Raw genomic sequence first — 14832 nt, 5'->3', positions numbered from 1 at the left:
CCCTTTTGGACGAACTTTTATTTCATTATGAGGATTTACATTTTTTAATTTATGATGTATCAAATTTGTAAAAATTTTGTAAGACTCCAAATCTTCCCTTCTCTATCACAAAGAAGCAATTAAGGGCAGCGAAGATGTTGGAGGGGCTAGTCGACTTAATTGATCATCCCAAATAATTCTAGAATTTATATTATAAAGCCGATCAACTGTCTAGTTGATTCGAGAGTCTAAGTTAGATAGGCTAAATTGGTGTTGACAATTAAATTGTTGGGACTATATCGACATAATATATCTATATCTATATATATAAATATATATATATATATATAAATATATATATATATATATATATATATATATATATATATATATATATATATATATATATATATATATATATATATATATATATATATATATATATATATATATATATATATATATATATATATATATATAGATATATATATATATATATATATGGAAATGTATGCATCACTAAATCTTTTGTGACTGGATTCTAAAGAGAATATAATATAAAGTAATATAATATAATATTTTTAGTCCTGGTAATGTGAAATATATCATGATGTAAGTGTTTTGTTTACAACCATTTCCTTTATATGGCTACACTAATTCCTATCAAGATAGATTACCTTGCCCTCCATTGTAAAGATTTGTTATTATGTGGGCACACACATTTTCACTTGCACTTTTATTGTTTATATGGTTACACTAATTCCTATCTAGATTGAAGACCTTGCCCTTCATTGTAAAGATTCATTTCCTTTTTTTAAAGTATAATTTCTATCAAGATAGAAGAACTTTCTCTTCATTGTAAAGATTCGTTGTAGTTTTCAAAAGTGTAACTCCTATCAAGATGGAAGACGTGGCCCTTCATCGTAAGGATTTGTTAATACGTGGGCACACACATTTTCATTTGCACTTTTATGGTTTATATGGCTACACTAATTCCCCTTCATTGTAAATATTTGTGGCTTTTATAACTTTTAAACCGAGCTTTACAAATTTTTCAAGATGCTTTGCAATTTAAAAAAGAAAAAAGAAAAAAGAATGGTATGTCCAGCAAATACTCCAATCATCAAGCCTTTTAGCACAGTATTTCTAACATCTTCAAAAATAAATAAAATATTAAAATGAGAATTGAATCCACAATACCTAATTATGTGAATAAATAAAAAACAGTAAAACCATGAATGAAGCCCTATTTGCAAGATGTGCATTTGGAAGGGTATGCAAAACAAACCAGCATTAATGAAAAGAACAACCGAAAAAAACAAAAACAACCTGCACGAAAAAAAGCATCCACCCAAGAACCTATTTTCAAAATGGCGTTGATTCAATTGAAATTAAAAAAAAAAGCAAATTCTAAAATTGAAGGCAGAGCAGGTATTTTATTTACGATTCCAGAGGAAGTGTAAGCGGTAAAACTCTTGTAGCCGTTGAAGGATGTTAGGGAATCCCTACATACACATATATTAAGTCTTATCATTTTTCGAGCATTTTTTGATATATAACTTTCCTTCGCTTGAATCCTCCGGAATCAGTTACATTACACTACAGCTTTCAGCTTCGCCTTCTTTGGGGATTCAACGCCCCATCAAGTTCGGTCCCGTCTAGTCCACGATTAGCTAGTCCCTCTACCATTTCTACTCATTTATTTCCCCCTGGTATTAGCGAGGCCCTGTACCATTCGTGCTAGTTAAAGCCAGATACATTGTGTGTTAATGTGCTACTCCAATCCATGGTTTTGAACCCTTGTAAATTTTATCTGTAACTAAATAAAAAACCCTACCCTGAATTTTATCTGTAATTTGTATATTGTGTGATTGTTTATTTGAACTTGTACTCTATATGTTTCATTATTTTAAATTACATATATATATATATATGTGTGTGTGTGTGTGTGTGAATGTATATTTATGTATATTTGTATTACATGTGGGTTGAAATTACAATTGTGTGTTTGTTGTATTGAATTGTGATTGTAATTAATTTCAAAACATAAATTTGAATTTGTATATAAATTGTATGTTTTACTTTGTATATTGTGTGTTTTCTTATTTGGAATTGTAAAATATGTGTTCTTCTATTTGAATTTGTATTTTGTGTCTCATATTTAAAAATTTAAAATTGTATATTTCCTTATTTGAATTTAAATTTTGTGTGTTTGAAATTGTAATCATGTGTTTTTGTTGTATTGAATTATGATTTTGAATGTGTATGCATAGTGCAGATTTTAATTTGTATATTGTGAGTTTATTTTTTCTTAAAGTTGCATAAGTATATTCGAGTGTTTTCTTTTATTGACTTCAAATTGTATGATACCTAATTAGTTATTTGAAAGTGTATGTTGTGTGTTTAGTTGAATTTGTGTATTGTGTGTTTGTTTATTTGAACTTGTACTTTGTATATTGTGTATTTTCTTAGTTAATATTTGAGTGTTTATTTTTGTATTGACTCAAAATTGTTTGATTTGTGTTTCCTCATTTGGAATTGTAAAGTATGTGTTCTTCTATTTCAATTTGTATTTTGTGTCTAATACTTAAAAATTCAGAAAAATATATATTTCCTTATTTAAATTTGAATTTTGTGTGTTGTTTGAAGTTGAAATCATGTGTTTTTGTTGTACTGATGAATTTGAATGTGTATGCATAATGGAGATTTTAATTTGTATATTGTGTGTTTATTTTTTTCTTAAAGTTGCATAAGCATGTCTGAGTGTTTTCTTTTATTGACTTGAAATTGTCTGATGCACAATTAGTTATTTGAAATTGTATGTTGTGTGTTTAGTTGAATTTGTATATTGAGTGTTTATTTATTTGAACTTGTACTCTGTATCTATTTTTATTTGAAATTGAATATATGTGTGTGAGTGACAGTGTGGATATTTATTTATGAATATTTGTATTGTATGTGGCTTGAAATTGTAATCATGTGTTTGTTGTATTGAATTGTGATTATAATAATTTCACAACCTAAATTTGAGATTGTATATAAAAAGTATGTTTTATTTTTTATATTGTGTGTTTGTTTATTTAATATTTGAGTGTTAGTTTTGTGTTGACTTGAAATTGTCTGATGCGTGTTTCCTTATTTGGGATTGTAAAATATGTGTTTTCCTACTTGAATTTGTATTTTGTGTCTAATATTTAAAAATTCAAAATTATATATTTCTTTATTTAAATTTGAATTTTTCCCATTGTTTGAAATTTATCATGTTTTTGTTGTCTTGAATTATGAATTTGAATGTGTACTCATAATGTATATTTTAATTTATATAGTGTGTGTATAGTTTTTCTTAAAGTTGCATAAGAATATTTGGGTGTTTTCTTTTATTGATTTGAAATTACATGATGGCCAATTAGTGATTTTAAATTTTATGTTGCGTGTTTAGTTGAATTTATATATTGCGTACACGTGTGTGTGTATGTGTGTGAGTCATTATGTGGATGTTAATTATGAAAATGTGTAATGTATGTGTTTTGGAATTGCAATTGTGGGTTTGTTGTATTGAACTGTGATTGTAATTAATTTCACAACCTAATTTTGAGTTTGTATATAACATGTATGTCTTACTTTGTATATTGTGTGTTTTTTTATTTAATATTTTAGTGTTTGTTTTTGTATTAACTTGAAATTGTATGATGTGTGTTTCCTTATTTGGAATCATAAAATATTTTTTTAATTTGAATTTGTATTTTGTGTTTAATATTTAAAATTTTAAAATTGTATATATCTTCATCTAAATTTTAATTTTGTGCGTTGATTGAAATTGCATATAAAAGTGAGAATTGTTTTGTCAATGTATGTGCTTACATTTTATATTTCATTGCATTTGAAATTGCATATAAAAGTGAGAATTGTTTTGTCAATATTTGCTGGTTAATGTATGTGTTTACATTTTATATTCCACTGCATTTGAAATTGCTCAAGTACATTTACTAACTGTTTTGTCAATAAATGCATGTGTTTTGTCATAAATGATTAGCTTAAGTCTCATAGTTTTATTGTATTATATTTTAATGTTTATTTATTATATTGAATTTTACTTATAATTCAAGATTTGTAATTTCTATGCTTGTTTTTAAAAATGTATTTGGTTTTTTTTTTTTTTTTTTTTTTTTTTTTTTTTTTTTTTCTGCATATTTTTAACTGATGTTTTTTTTTTGCATTTTCCATTGAAGCATTAAAAAGTTAATTGGAACATTTACAACAAATCATAATTAGAAATTATTTTTAAGCTTCCACCTTCCCGTGGTTGATCCTGTTAGTAGAGATTATAATCTCGAAGCAAAGAGGAGCTCTTTTAATTGTTATCAGAATTTTTTTTTTATAGTATAGATCTTAGCCAATATAAAATATAAAATTTTAAACAAATGAAAATGAATCATTCACTACATTAAGAAAATATTAAATCAATCAAACCCTTTCATAAATAAATTGATGAAAGCTTATTTTAAGGAAAAAAGGTGGTGATCCCACGGGTGCTAGTAGCTTTACACTTGAAGAGAAATGTTAACAATCCATGCCTCATTTTAATCCTCATCCCTAGCACTACATGGTATTCCAATTGAATTGGTATAAGTCATTTTATGAGAAAAACATTATTCACTACGTTTACTATTAATCACTTGATACAATGTGTTTACAGTGTTTCAACATACACAATGCAAACTTACAAGTATCGTAATCAATTTAATGTATACACTACTAGTAATTATTCTTCATATCTAATAAAATATATACACATATATATAACAAGAATGATGAAATTTTAATGTATAAGAACATTTTTTCCAACGTAAAACATATCCTTTATAAATAACATAATTTATAAAATGTACATCCACTACATTAAATCATCTATTTGTTGCATATTAAATTAATAATATAATAAAAATGAAAGACGTAATTATTCTTCATATATCCAATAACAAAAATAAGAGAACTATGTCATTTTAGTGTATAATTGCATTTGATCCAACCTAATTTGTAAATAGTACATACAAAATGTTTAATAAAGGAAATATAATAAAAATGAAAGTCATATGTATTCTTCAGATGTCTAATGAAAAGAGAAAACAAAAAAACAAAAAAACGGACATTATGTGCAACATGAAATATCACACTCTAACAAATATAATTTGTAAAATGGTACATACACCATATTCAATTGAGTTTTTCCCTCTTATTAAATTGACTATATAATAAAAATGAAAGACAAATTGAAATAACAAAGCAATGTTTCCAGTGTCATAGAATTATACTAATAGAATCCCATTAGTGGGAAAGTTGTTCTTCCATTCAACTTTAGAGGCGACTCCATCTTAGGCTCTGCTTATTTGATAAAGGAAAAATATAATTTATTTAAATAATATAATTTAACATTCATATAGGTGTTTCTGAGGTTCTTCCAATAATTATGCAACATAAAGTAGTATTTATCAAATATTTTGCATTTTGAACAACAATATCCAAAATACATATATGCATGGTTATAATACATGCACATTACCCTTAACATGAAAATGAAAATGATCTCAAATGAAAATGGCATACAAGATGACACTTCCAAAATATTATTTTTCCCATGCTCATGCAAAAAATACTTTTTTGACCATTTGGGTAATTCTAAAACCATCTTAGGAGAGTTACATATTTGACTTGAAACCTTGTAGTTGTTGTAAGATTTTTATCAAACTAGGAGGCTTATAGATTGAATGGGTTTAATTGTTAAGAACATGTGCTTCCTCATATGAGACCACATGTTTAAATCTAGAGGGGGATTTTGTACACCTTCATAGATTTTAGAAATCAAATTGCGATGCAAAGGTAGGTCCTTTGTCACACAAACAAGGTGATATCATACATCAATTTGGTGTCTATATATATATATATATATATAACAAGAATTATGAAATTATAATGTCTAAGAACATTTTGTCGAATGTAAAACATATCCTTTATAGGCAATATAATTTATAAAATGGTACATCAATTATATTAAATTAACTATTTGTTGCATATTAAATTAATAATATAATAAAAATGAAGCACTGAATTATTCTTCATGTGTCCAATTAAAAACGATAACATAATTGTGGCATATTAATTTATAATGGCATTTTATCCAACATAATTTGTAAAATAGTACATACACAATGTTAAATAAAGCCAATATAATGGAAATGAAAGATATACTTATACTTCACATGTCAAATGAAAAAGAAAAAAGAAAATATGAGATTTTGTCCAATAAGAAATATTACACTCTCACAAATGTAGTTTTTAGATTGATACATAAACCATATTCAGTTGAGCTTTTCCCTCTTACTAATTTGACTATATAATAAAACTGAAAGACGAATCAAAATAACAAAGCAATGTTTCCACTTATGTTGGTAGGTGCATATAAGCTCTATCGATTCCAATATCATACGATTTTACTATTAATATCCCATTAGTCGGAAAATTATTCTTCCATTCAACTTTAGAGTTGCCACCATCTTAGTCTCTTCCTACCCTATAAAAAAAAATATATAATTTATTTAAATAATATAATTTAACTTTCATATAGGTGTTTCTCATGTCCTTTCAATAATTATGCAACATAAAAAAATAGTATTTATCAAATATTTTTCATTTTGAACAATATCCAAAACACATATATGCATGGTTATAATACATGCACATTACCCTTCACAGGAAAATGGAAATGATCTAAAATTAAAATGGCATATAAGATGACACTTTCAAAAGATTACTTTTCCCATGCTCATGCCAAAAATATTTTTGTGGCAATTGGGGTGACTCTAAAGGTGGCATTTGGTTACACAGTTGGAATGGGTGGGTATTGAACATAGGACCCTCGCCTCGTCAACAATACTAATATAGAGTTAACAACCAAATAAGCTTGTAGGCTGGGCATTGATATGTCTGCCCGCAACTGGATATAATAAAAAGGAATTTTCATTCCAACAAGTAATGGTGGTCTGACATTGGAGCTGTGTGTTGTATTCAACTATGAATAGGAACAAAAATCAATGGAACTATGAACGTGTGGAACTTGACAACAAAACCTTGAACTAGGGGCATAACCTTGACCCTTTATAACCTTAAGTGTGGAACCTTGATGCAAGATTAATCTTTTTGTAATCTGAAAGATTCCTTGGAGGCTTGGATTTAACAGTGTCAAAATGGGGACAATTTTATAATCATCTAAACTGGTTTCTCATCAGGATCATGACAACATAATTTGTTTTGTCATTTGAGCAATATATTTTCATGCCATCATCATTTTGGGAGGTATAATGATGCATTATTGCCTTTCTTTTGTAGCGATGATATGGAGGTGAGAATGGAGTCAAGTTTATACTCATCTGAAGTGATTTTTCACAAGGATCGCGATGACATAGTCTTTTCTAGAATTTGAGTATCTAATTTTCAGGCCATCGTCAAATTGGGAGGCATAATGATGCATTATGGCCTTTCACTTGTTTTTCCTTTAGTGAAAGGATCAATCTAGATTTTTAGGTTCTGATGATCTTTGTATGCTGCAGCATGGAAGAGAGATCTACATACTTGAAAGAAATTCATCTCTTTAGCCTTTGCATGAAAACCAAGGTGGTGTAGTGCTGAAAGAGGGGCACACTGACACTTGATCATAAAGTAGTAATGTTTACAATATTTGGTATCATATTTGGGAGAATACTATGATGATTATGAGTATGATTTTAGTTTGACCAGCAGATTCAAGAGGACTTATTTTTAGTTATGTGAGAGTCTTTATTTAATGCCACTTCTGCGAGAAGTAATTTATTTTTCTTATCAAAAGAGAACTTCTTATTCAGTGAAAGTTATTTGTAGGAGAACGTCTCTTTATAGGAGAGATATTTCGCACAATATGAGAGATACATCCTTGTGTTGATGAAGATCTACCATGTACTCATTGTCTTTTTTTGAGATCAATGAAGTGGCCTGCCGACTATTGATTGAGGGCCTAGAGACGTAGTCTAGACTGGAGGAAATCCATTATCATGTCTTGTATTATACTTTCCTGTTTATTAACTTCTTCTTGATTATGTTGATGGATTGGTGAAAAATTGCTTAAAGTATGTTCTTTCTCATGTTTTGCAAGAAAATATAAGTGTTAGTAAGGTCATCCAATGGATCTTTTTGTTTAATAAAGTATTCTAAAAAAATATGAGGATAAAGTGGTATAAGAGCGGTTTGACCATTTTTCCAGGGATTGGGAATGTCATCATGCGCAAAGGGTTGGAGTGAGAAGTACTTCAAGAGTTGGAATAGATTAACCATTGCATTTAAGAAGATAATGTAGATATTATAAGGCTTCTACAAGATGTCGAGGAAGAGAAGTGGAAATTAAGGCTCATGTTCGAGCAAGCTGTGGAGGAACAATTGAGAGAATGTTCCATTGCAAAAGGATATTTGGCCAAATAAAATGATCAAATGTCACCAACAGAGTTAAAGGTAAAGTAAACTACTAACTCTCATGATGTTATTTCTATTTAAAGCATCGAGATACCTACTTTAGGGATCGACGTGAAACTTCTCACCAAGACAGGGTATAAAGGAGGAAGACGTTATTAATGGCCAAGGAATTACACAAGCATTCAAGATTGTAAGAAGGCCTCAATTTGCAAGATTTGGGTCTTTTGAAGGAGAATGGTCAAAGGCATCAAAAGCAACGGGTTACTCAAGCAGATAATCTAAGACATCTCCAATACCAACTAAGTGGAAGGGTGGCACACTTTTTTGCATGAATGATACCTCCAACAAGAGATTGAGGAGAAGAAAAATGGTCAAAATATCCTTCTTAAAATTACAGCGAGGAAGAGCCTAAATTGTATGATCCACATATGTATTGTAGAGTTCCTTTGAATTATGAACAAACTAGAAATGTTAGGAGAAATTTATGGCATTGAAAACCATACACATTTTGTGGTTTGAATAATCATATTGCTTCCAAGTGTTGGAAAAGAATGGAAACCAGGAAGGAGCCAAGACATGAAGACCCTTTTCCACATTAAGAGAAAAGGAAGGCCGAGAAATTATGGAGGAATAAGATCAAATGCAACCACTGTAACAAGGATGGGCATCATAGGGCCATGTGTTGAGAGATCCACTCAAATATGTACCCCAAGAAGCTACATCTCAAATTGGAAGCCTTTTTAAGTAGCTTGTCAAGGCCACCATTGTAAATCACATGTTCTAAAATTATTTGTAAAAGTGATGAATCTGTAACATCACTTGCGTATGCAACCTAGTGATACTTACGCATTTTAGCTAGATAGCAAGGGTTATGATCTATGGTGTAAATCAATGTAAAGTTGACCATGAGTGTATTATAAAATCTTGGAAGGTATGGATTTTTTTTGGTTTTTGTAAGTTGACATGTATCGGTAGCTACAATTTTTCATATGGTTATAGGTATCGATCTCATAATTCCAATTTCCAAAGTACAAAGGTGAAGGAAAGGGAAGGTGGACTATCAGAGGCATATGTTTTGCAGATGGAGATTGCAATCATTTTTATGATTTTAGAGGACAAAAAGCTCCTTAGTGGGGAGGAATAATCCAAATGGATCCCTAGTGGCTCAGTAATCAAAGTGCTAAAATTATTTTGAAACTGGTGTCAAATCAAAGAACTCGTCATCTTGATTCCAATGATGTAAATGACACGTCAATTTGATCTCGTATGCAGAATTTATTGATAGTCAATGATTTTGGGAAAAAAATTACAGATTCAAATTCAAAGTTTGACTACCACATGGAAATCCATATAGGTGACATGGCAGGGTCACGTTGCAGGAGATGATATCAGCAAGATGACATGGTAGTGCAACTAGGTATTGATGTGGCATACTGTACACTGACATGGAAACCCAGTTGGGCATTGACATAGAGATTGAGTGTAATATCCCTCCCCTTAATAATAAATAAAAATAATAATAAAAAATAATGAATAAATAATAATTAATAAAATAAATTATAAATAATAATAAATAAAAAAATTAAATAATAAGATTAAAAATATATACAAAGAAATCAATAAATAATAAAATAATAAAATAGAATAAAATAGAAATAACCATACTAAAACTCTAGATAAGAATAAGGAAACTATCAAAAAAAAACTATCAACAAAAAGGAAATAAAACAAGAAATGGAAACTATCAAAAAGGAAAGAAATCAAAAGAAAGTGGCATGAGACTTCTATTTAATAGAGGGCAAGGAAGATGAGGGCATGATTATTCTTTCCGGCATTCTATCAGTCTGAGGTTGTATCTTCCATTCTCTTGGAAGAATGGTATACCAAGGCTTAGGGCACTGGCAGTAGTAGTTGATTGAGGCTCGGGGGTGGCCAGTTGTCTTGCACAATTGAGCCTACGGTTGGGTGGAGAGTCGTCCCCACAATCTTGTTGTCATCTGGCAAACTTTGTTAGCAGGTAATATAGATATAAAATTATTTGTCAGCATATATTTCTATCAAGAATTTAATTTATATTTTTTTTACTGTTACATATGGTATCAGAGCTTGGATTGGACCAGTTGCTTACAAGATCGAGCTGCCTTTCCATCTAAGAAGGATGCATAATGTGTTTCATGTTTCTATGCTTAGAAAATATGTACCCGACCCGTCCCATGTTTTGAAATTTGAAAAATTGCAGGTTTCCGAGGAAGGAGCCCTTCAAGTCGAACCATTCTGTATACTGGACCGCCGGGTTCGTCGACTCAGGAACCGTGAGTTTGAGCAAGTCAAGGTCCAATGGGACCAGTATAGCCCAGGGTCAGCTACCTGGGAAGATGTAGTTGTTATTTTTCAAGACTTTCCTTATTTACTTGATTAAAATGTGTGGTGAATAGTGCTCCTTAGCTAAGACAGATACTTTTTGGAGAATCTAAATCATGTTTTATTGTTTAAACTTTAGGATACATACACTGTGATTTCCATTTAGTTTAATGAACTGTTAAGATGTTGAGTATAATGGTAAGGGAATAATGATGCACATGTGATGATGTATCCTTATGATTATGATGTTATGTCGCAGTATATTAACATATTCGTTTACTACATGATGAATAGGTATTTGATGTTGATGTTATAACTTATGATAGTATTTCTTGAGATGTAGCATGTATTTGCGATTAACTATGATGAATGCAATTTCTATGATACTATGATGGTATATCTAATGCTTGCATGTTAAAGTATGATGATTGACATGACTCCACAATGGGCCGTGAGGGCTGGTTTATTTGATGATTTCGTGCGAGCCCATACGCACGAGGGAGAATAAGTAACATCATATGGGATGGGGACAAACTCAATCAACACTACATATGCCAGTGGTTCCTTTGTCTTGTGTATAGCTCTTGATGGATAGCTCTTGAAGAGCTATGGGATCATCTTGAGGAGGCCAAGTGCCTGATGTTCTAGGCTAGGTGCCTGTTATTGGATTGGGATGCCGAAGCCTGGTAGGGATGTAAAGGACTTCGATGCCTGGGGCTGTGTGCCTTAGTAGTTGTGGAGGGAGTGGGCCAGCCTTGCGAGATGCCTGGGGTCATTGAGTACCGGACCGGATGCCTGCCTTGGGGCAGATGTGGTCTGAGTCAGGCGCGAGCCTTGGGGGCCAGCCTTGGACTAGGATAAAGATCGGGTCAGGCTTAGCCTGGTGCCGAAAGTGGAAAAAAAAAAAGAGGACAGAGATTCCTTGAGATTTCCCGGGGTGTGGGGAATTTCGATGCCTGCTGGTTATACTAGTTCAGCAGAGGCTGTTGGCAACATGAAGTAAATTGAATAATAAATAAACAAAAATAATAATAATAATAATAATAATAATAATAATAATGAATAATAAATATACTTAACTTCGGGACGAAGTTCCTTAAAGTGGGAGAGTATGTAATATCCCTCCCGTTAATAATAAATAAAAATAATAAAAAAAATAATGAATAAATAATAATTAATAAAATAAATTATAAATAATAATAAATAAATCAATTAAATAATAAGATTAAAAATATATACAAAGAAATCAATAAATAATAAAATAGAAATAACCATACTAAAACTCTAGATAAGAATAAGGAAACTATCAAAAAAAAACTATCAACAAAAAGGAAATAAAACAAGAAATGGAAACTATCAAAAAGGAAAGAAATCAAAAGAAAGTGGCATGAGACTTCTATTTAATAGAGGGCAAGGAAGATGAGGGCATGATTATTCTTTCCAGCATTCTATCAGTCTGAGGTTGTATCTTCCATTCTCTTGGAAGAATGGTATACCAAGGCTTAGGGCACTGGCAGTAGTAGTTGATTGAGGCTCGGGGGTGGCCAGTTGTCTTGCACAATTGAGCCTACGGTTGGGTGGAGAGTCGTCCCCACAATCTTGTTGTCATCTGGCAAACTTTGTTAGCAGGTAATATAGATATAAAATTATTTGTGAGCATATATTTCTATCAAGAATTTAATTTATATTTTTTTTACTGTTACATTGAGTTGATGTGGTAGATTGTACACTGACATGGCAACCCAACTAGGCAGTGATGTGGATGATGATACAGGGAAAATAAATGGGCGCTAATTAGGCACTAACATAGCAAGGTGATGAGTATCTAATATGGTAGTGATCCACCTATCTCTACAGACATTTAGAATTTATAAGTGACTTGGACTAGCTTAAAAATGAAAGTCATTGGATTGAAGTGAAAACATGATAAAATCATAGATTCCATCGCCCCGATTCTAATGGTGTGAACAACACTCAAATCTGAGTTCATATGCGTTAGATATTTGCAGTAATTGTTTTGGTCAAACTTGGCCAAGTGCAGAGATTAGGAGGCAACAACTTCACAAGAACATGATGGATGGAATCTGACCATCGGGAATCAATGAATTTGGCGAATGGTTAATTTTTCTAATAGCCATTACTCTTGACAAAGTAAAAAAGAGTCAATTTGTTTTAAGAAAACAAAAATGATTAAAATTATATGTGGGGCAGGTTAGGCCCACCAGGCTCGCCCACGCCATCGGTCATATCACATCAAAATGTATTAAGGTTGGGCTGGGAAGAAATCAAACCCCGCAACCTCTTATTGAAGTTCCAAACAATATCAACAATATATATCTATATATTGTGGCAGTTAGGCCACTGTCGGTAGACTCACCCTCAAAAACAAATATATAAACTCGACCTTTGAATTCAATGGGGGAAAGGTGGTGGATTACAGAGGAGGCTGAGGGCGTAATGCTAAGCGATGAAACCATGACCAGAGTGGAGCCATGAGAAAATATGGGTGTGGAACCCAAAGTGGAGGAATCAATTAATGCCAAAAATATTCCCTTAGAGGGCTAGAAAGGCTAGTGTGAGAATGTGACAAGATTATAGTAATTTTTTCACGTTTTATCACCAAGAATCAAACCACCAATTTAGAATATCCATCCAAGCAGCAAAAATTTAGGTGTCTAGCATCAAGGAATCTTTGGATAATCTTGTGGAATCTAAAAGATTCCCTTGGTGGTTGATTTTTGAAAATGTCGAAATCATGCCCAGTTTATAGTCATTTTTCATATAATTTCGGAGTGAGTGGAATAGTTTGCTCATCTTCGACCATCTTCGGGAAGAAACCATTAAGGGAATCTTCAAGATGGCCGAGGGTCCAAAATTTGATAGTGCTAGGTCCCTATACTACTAGTGTAACCCCTTATTGTTATTAGTACAACCCCCTCATTATATTTTTGTGCCCAGTAGTCTCCATGTTGCTATTATTATGCCCCATAAAATCCCACTATTGTTATTATTGTACCCTTACATTATTATTGTTATGTTGACTCTAACTATATTATGACTCCCTAGACTCTTATATATAGAAAGGAGGTCTTATCATTTGTGTCATCTAAGAATTGTTCATTTGTGTAATGTAAAGGAGGTTGCCCCCTCAAAGAGGCTTATTTCTAAGGTGTTCATCTATATTTTTTATCTTTTTGTGTGTTGGTTTCATAACATTTGGTATCATAGCTTTAGATTCTAGGGTTAGATTGCTCCAAAACAGGTCATCATGGAATTTTCGCTATAACTTCTTTTCTGCGATGTTTTAGAATCTGAAGAAAAACTCATTTGAGAATAAATCACCCTGAAACGCTCATCTAAATTTTGGATACTGTCTCGCTTTATTTTCAGAGATATAGGCTGAGGAAGTTAGGGTTTTTGTAGACTCCCGATTTACATTCCAAACAAGTGACCAGGGGAAAATCGTCATAAAGTTTGTTCTGAGCATTAGATTGAAATTGTGTAAGAACTTTTAAAAAGAGGACTTCCTGTAGTTTTCTTTATATCAGTTTTAGGTACTAAGGTCGAAACATTGAGACATGGCAGGTCATAAAAGTTCGCTCTACAGAACTAGTCTATAATCAGGTCACCGTGGAAGCTTTGGCATAACTCTTTCTTGGATATTCAAATTCTAGTCAGATTTGTGGGGTTAGAAAGAGAACTTAGAGGGATGCCACAGGAAGAAATTTTAGAACTTGGAGATCTGAAATTAGAGAGTTACAGTCATTTCAATATTGAGCTCCTAAAATCAATGAAAATTGAGATGAGGAAGTTTGATGGAAAGGATCTGGTAAATTGGATACTATAGATGGAGAAATATTTTGATTTACATGGTGTATCACTGTTACAAAAGGTATGTATTACATCTTCATATTTAAAAAAAGATCAAATTTTATGGTATAAAGGGCTTTGTTCTCCTAAACCACTTGTTACATTGTCAATTTTCACGGAGGAAAT

This window comes from Pinus tabuliformis, chromosome 4_1 (assembly GCF_031772625.1).
Source record: "Pinus tabuliformis cultivar Carrire ecotype Pingquan chromosome 4_1, CPIR1, whole genome shotgun sequence".
Classification (NCBI taxonomy): Eukaryota; Viridiplantae; Streptophyta; class Pinopsida; order Pinales; family Pinaceae; genus Pinus; species Pinus tabuliformis.
The sequence above is the reverse complement of the archived record's forward strand: the minus strand, read 5'-3'. Positions refer to the sequence as shown.